This window comes from Pecten maximus, chromosome 7 (assembly GCF_902652985.1).
Source record: "Pecten maximus chromosome 7, xPecMax1.1, whole genome shotgun sequence".
NCBI classification, from domain to species: Eukaryota; Metazoa; Mollusca; class Bivalvia; order Pectinida; family Pectinidae; genus Pecten; species Pecten maximus.
This window is the reverse complement of record NC_047021.1, coordinates 4425047-4431552: the sequence shown is the minus strand read 5'-3', so window position 1 is coordinate 4431552 and position 6506 is coordinate 4425047. Positions and strand designations below refer to the sequence as shown.

Genomic DNA, 6506 nt, shown 5'->3' with positions numbered 1-6506 from the left:
TTTTGTATATGGCCACTCGGTATACATAATTTTCTGTGCGTCAGATGATTCGGGAAACATTTTACTGTGTCGGCAACTCATGACCGTAAACATATTTTACTGTGTATCTGATGACTCTGTATACACGTTTTACTGTGTGTTAGGCCGTCTGACGACTCTGTATACACGTTTTACTGTGTGTTAGGCCGTCTGACGACTCTGTATACACGTTTTACTGTGTGTTAGGCCGTCTGACGACTCTGTATACACGTTTTACTGTGTGTTAGGCCGTCTGACGACTGTATACACGTTTTACTGTGTGTTAGGCCGTCTGACGACTCTGTATACACGTTTTACTGTGTGTTAGGCCGTCTGACGACTCTGTATACACGTTTTACTGTGTGTTAGGCCGTCTGACGACTCTGTATACACGTTTTATACACGTTTTACTGTGTGTTAGGCCGTCTGACGACTCTGTATACACGTTTTACTGTGTATCTGTGTATCTGATGACTCTGTATACACGTTTTACTCTGTGTTAGGCTGTCTGATGACTGTATACAAATTTCACAGTGTTGACAACTCTAAAGATATTCTACTGCATGTCTGGTGACTATGATACACATAGCTTTCTGTGTTTTCAATGACTTGTTATTCAAATTTTTAATAATGTTGCCCTCATATGTTCTTCTACACATTGAACATGCATATTCTATATGGAAATGCATGTAGTGTAATAACAATACTCTGACAAAAACAAGGTAAACACTTCGGGAAGACAACACCATGTTATATATGGTGTATTTTATTACGATGATTTAAATCAAAATACTGTTACCACCTTATAATACTGCTATATAGTGCTCATTTAACAGCGGTGGGCAAGGTGTTAAAAAGGCTGTTACCTGTCTTGATTGTTTCCCATATTCAAGGACGACACATCTTGAACAATTTACACAATGAATGTTAGTGAGTGAGAGTGTTTATTTGGAAGCTGACACGTTAAGACCAATGGTATATTACTGTACCAATTGTATAGCCTGTTATTGTTCATCAATGTCATCCAATTCTGCTTGTTTGTCAAAATTTAGTGCTAAGCGACTGATTACATCACAAGTGTGATCTTTTTAATGAATACATCACAAGCGTGATCGTTCTTATGAATACATCACAAGCGTGATCGTTCTAATGAATACATCACAAGCGTGATCGTTCTAATGAATACATCACAAGCGTGATCGTTCTAATGAATACATCACAAGCGTGATCGTTCTAATGAATACATCACAAGCGTGATCGTTCTAATGAATACATCACAAGCGTGATCGTTCTAATGAATACATCACAAGCGTGATCGTTCTAATGAATACATCACAAGCGTGATCTTTCTAATGTATACATCACAAGTGTGATCTTTCTAATGAATACATCACAAGCGTGATCTTTCCAATGAATCATATTATGTATGTTTGAATAGAAATGTAAATGAAAAATTCTCAATGGTGCGTCAGATTTTGAACAGACATTTGAAGACTAAATTACAGACGCACAATTAAATAAGACTGCTACCTGATCAGACTAGGTCTAGATGTGTTAGGAACTGGTTTATTACCCGTGGTAGGTTTCCTCTCATTGGTGTGTCTGTAACCCATACTATGGTGGGTTATAACATCAGTAGGGCGATACTCATTGTACACATGTTGAGTTATCTCCCTTTATCTGTTAATCATCAGATGTTATTTATATCCCTGTTGTTTACATTCGGACTAGTATAATGAGAAACCAACTCAAAACTTTATATCTGAAGTGACATATTGGTAAAAATTTGAAAATGAAGAAAACTGAATTTTTCATAATAAAAAAAAATCAGCTGAATATGTAGTACAAATGGTTAATTTGATAATTAAAAAAAAAAAAAAAAAAAAAAAAATAATGGGAACAATTATGATTTTCAGAGATTTAAGCTCATCAGTTAATTTAAAAATCAGGCCTAAAAGTGATTGCAATGCTTGTATTTTGTCTTTCAATCAACTATGTCATCCAGTAGTTGAGGGAGATACTGTATTGAGGATATGTACCACAAATAACTGACAGGCTTTGTATTGTACACAAAAATACCAGTACAAAATGTATTATCCTTCAGGAAATTACCGGTACATTGTATAATACAACAGTCTGCTGTTGTCAACCTATGGGCTCTCTTAATTTGTTTGAAAGAGAAGATATTGAGCAAAAGTTTTTAATATCATTCAAATACAGGAGGATTCTGCATGTACTTTACAGATATTGTCAAAACAGTACATAGTTCAAAAGGTATGAAGTTCATTGATAGCACATTCAAAATATCTAGAAATGTCAGTTGTAACATTTGACAGTCTACTACAAAATTTTGTGACTCGGAAATGCTCAATATTTCAGACGTCGTTTTGAATATTGACTTCTGATTGAAATGATAGAAACTATAAAGATAGAAACTATAAAGATAGAAACTATAAAGAAAAGTTATGGACACTATCTGTTGAGAATTATGTTCTTAATCTAAGACAAATGTTCACAACAGAGCTGTGCTTGATAGTTTCGTAATATTTCCCAAACTAAAAACTCATTATTTATTTTTGTTTACGTAAATATGTAAAATGTGAGGGTTATGATTTTATATCAAATAATTCAGTATGGATATCTGAAAACATTTATTCTGCCATATTGTATATATGCTGTATTAGCAATTCGAAGTTGACCTTTGACACTTACTATCTACTTTTAATATTTACACATTGAACCTTGTGTGACCTTGACACTTATATTTCTGTCTGTTAGTGAGGTACACCTCGGGTGAATCTCCTGTCAATAGTGAGGTACACCTCGGGTGAATCTCCTGTCATTAGTGAGGTACACCTCGGGTGAATCTCCTGTCGTTAGTGAGGTAAACCTCGGGTGAATCTCCTGTCATCAGTGAGGTAACCTTGGGTGAATCTCCTGTCGTTAGTGAGGTACACCTCGGGTGAATCTCCTGTCGTTAGTGAGGTAAACCTCGGGTGAATCTCCTGTTGTAGTGAGGTACACCTCGGGTGAATCTCCTGTCGTTAGTGAGGTACACTTCGGGTGAATCTCCTGTCAATAGTGAGGTAAACCTCAGGTGAATCTCCTGTCATTAGTGAGGTAAACCTCGGGTGAATCTCCTGTCTGTTAGTGAGGTAAACCTCGGGTGAATCTCCTGTCGTAAGTGAGGTACACCTCGGGTGAATCTCCTGTCGTTAGTGAGGTACACCTCGGGTGAATCTCCTGTCGTAGGAGAGGTACACCTCGGGTGAATCTCCTGTCAATAGTGAGGTACACCTCGGGTGAACCTCCTGCTGTTTAGTGAGGCCCAACTCGGGTGAATCTCCTGTTGTTAGTGAGGTACACCTCGGGTGAATCATCTGTCCTAAGTGAGGTACACCTCGGGTGAATCTCCTGTCGTTAGTGAGGTAAACCTCGGGTGAATCTCCTGTTGTAGTGAGGTACACCTCTGGTGAATCATCTGTCAATAGTGAGGTAAACCTCGGGTGAATCTCCTGTCAATAGTGAGGTAAACCTCGGGTGAATCTCCTGTTGTAGTGAGGTACACCTCGGGTGAATCTCCTGTCAATAGTGAGGTAAACCTCGGGTGAATCTCCTGTCAATAGTGAGGTAAACCTCGGGTGAATCTCCTGTCGTTAGTGAGGTAAACCTCGGGTGAATCTCCTGTCAATAGTGAGGTAAACCTCGGGTGAATCTCCTGTCGTCAGTGAGGTAAACCTCGGGTGAATCTCCTGTTGTTAGTGAGGTACACCTCAGGTGAATCTCCTGTCGTTAGTGAGGTAAACCTCGGGTGAATCTCCTGCTGTTAGTGAGGTAAACCTCGGGTGAATCTCCTGTTGTAGTGAGGTACACCTCGGGTGAATCTCCTGTCAATAGTGAGGTAAACCTCGGGTGAATCTCCTGCTGTTAGTGAGGTAAACCTCAGGTGAATCTCCTGTTGTAGTGAGGTACACCTCGGGTGAATCTCCTGTCGTTAGTGAGGTAAACCTCGGGTGACACCCATGTATATTATCCTTGGTCTACATATACAATGAGGTCATACAGTTCGCATGCCTGCCTGCCAGTGTTTGATCATCCTCAAGCATTTTCAGCAGTTTTCTAGTGATAAGAAGTACAGTGTTGATGTATGACTGTTACCATGGTTACTTGAGTTGCTGACAAAATCCCTCCAGTGTCACAGATGGAATTTTGCTCAAGGTCAAGTTTTAATAGAGGGATTATGTAGTGTTCTATTTATAGGTTAGTCATGTTTATTTTCTAATGATTTTGTTTCCGTTGATACTGGATGAAGGTCGTTGGAGGTAGTAACTTATTTATAACTGTGTGAGTGGAGATTGTTATGTCACCGTTACCGTTTGTAATTATGCATAGTGTAATTGTTGGACCAAAGACCAGTGTGGAAGTCTGTGAGGATGGAATGGGTACATGAGTGTATCATTAAAATGCAAATATAAACATTTTCCTTTCTCTACTGTGATTCGTCTCCTTCTTTATTTGTTTCCATATGGTTTAAAAATGATGCATTGTGGGATCAATTTCCCAAATGCCTTTAATATGTGTAAACCTATACATCAGTGTTAAACTGGTCTTAGTCTGGACGCACATGTTTAAAAATAGATGAATAACTGAAAGTAAAAAGTTTCGGGGGGGGGGGGGGGGGGGGGGGGGGGGGGGGTGGGGTCATAGCACTAAAATTTTGGAGGAGTCCAGATTAACAAAGTTATACACCGATGTACAGAATTTCTGTAAAGCTGCAGTTGTAAGCAAAAGGGCTAACTAAACAACCCCAGGTAAATATAATGGCTCACCTGAAAGCCTCTATGTACATACAATCTATTTTAACGACCCGTCAAATGCATCACATTAAGTTTTGTATTAATTTCTTAAGGAGTAAGGGAACTGACAACTTTCTTCAACAATTAAAGTACTGCGAGACAGAATAAAATACACCTGTCTAATACTCTATTTCTTCAGACCATCTACAGACAGTTAACCTAGCTGCCAGTATAAGTATTGGGGAGTATTTCTCTAGACCATCTACAGACAGTTAACCTAGCTGTCAGTATAAGTATTAAGGAGTATTTCTCCAGACCATCTACAGACAGTTAACCTAGCTGCCAGTATAAGTATTAGGGAGTATTTCTCCAGACCATCTACAGACAGTTAACCTAGCTGTCAGTATAAGTATTAAGGAGTATTTCTCTAGACCATCTACAGACAGTTAACCTAGCTGTCAGTATAAGTATTAAGGAGTATTTCTCCAGACCATCTACAGACAGTTAACCTAGCTGCCAGTATAAGTATTAAGGAGTATAGACCATCTACAGACAGTTAACCTAGCTGTCAGTATAAGTATTGAGGAGTATTTCTCCAGACCATCTACAGACAGTTAACCTAGCTGTCAGTATAAGTATTAAGGAGTATAGACCATCTACAGACAGTTAACCTAGCTGTCAGTATAAGTATTAAGGAGTATAGACCATCTACAGACAGTTAACCTAGCTGTCAGTATAAGTATTGAGGAGTATTTCTCCAGACCATCTACAGACAGTTAACCTAGCTGTCAGTATAAGTATTAAGGAGTATAGATCATCTACAGACAGTTAACCTAGCTGTCAGTATAAGTATTGAGGAGTATAGACCATCTACAGACAGTTAACTTAGCTGTAAGTATAAAGTATAAGGAGTTTCTTCATACCATATATCAACATTTAAACTAGCATGCCAGTATAAGTATTAAGGAGTATAGATCATCTACAGACAGTTAACCTAGCTGTCAGTATTATTAAGGAGTATTTCTTCAGACCATCTACAGACAGTTAACCTAGCTGTCAGTATAAGTATTAAGGAGTATTTCTCCAGACAGTTAACCTAGCTGTCAGTATAAGTATTAAGGAGTATAGACCATCTACAGACAGTTAACCTAGCTGTCAGTATAAGTATTAGGAGTATTTCTCCAGACCATCTACAGACAGTTAACCTAGCTGTCAGTATAAGTATTAAGGAGTATAGACCATCTACAGACAGTTAACCTAGCTGTCAGTATAAGTATTAAGGAGTATAGACCATCTACAGACAGTTAACCTAGCTGTCAGTATAAGTATTAAGGAGTATTTCTCCAGACCATCTACAGACAGTTAACCTAGCTGTCAGTATAAGTATTAAGGAGTATAGATCATCTACAGACAGTTAACCTAGCTGTCAGTATAAGTATTAAGGAGTATAGACCATCTACAGACAGTTAACCTAGCTGTCAGTATAAGTATTAAGGAGTATAGACCATCTACAGACAGTTAACCTAGCAGCCAGTATAAGTATTAAGGAGTATTTCTCCAGACCATCGACAGACAGTTAACCTAGCAGCTAGTATAAGTATTAAGGAGTATAGACCATCTACAGACAGTTAACCTAGCTGTCAGTATAAGTATTAAGGAGTATTTCTTCAGACCATCTACAGACAGTTAACC

At 38.4% G+C, this 6506-nt stretch overlaps 1 long non-coding RNA gene across 4 annotated transcripts; it reads left to right on the top strand.

Annotated features, from left to right (window-relative positions):
- The first annotated feature begins 419 nt into the window (after nt 1-419).
- Nucleotides 420-4516, top strand: LOC117331393. 4 transcript variants are annotated; one of them, XR_004533527.1, is made up of 3 exons: nt 420-3309; nt 3413-3479; nt 3514-4516. It is a non-coding gene; the product is annotated as an uncharacterized LOC117331393 (long non-coding RNA). The 4 variants fall into 4 exon arrangements; XR_004533526.1 differs by having other exon boundaries at nt 420-3241; nt 3413-4516; XR_004533525.1 differs by having other exon boundaries at nt 3413-4516.
- Nucleotides 4517-6506: the final 1990 nt, after the last annotated feature.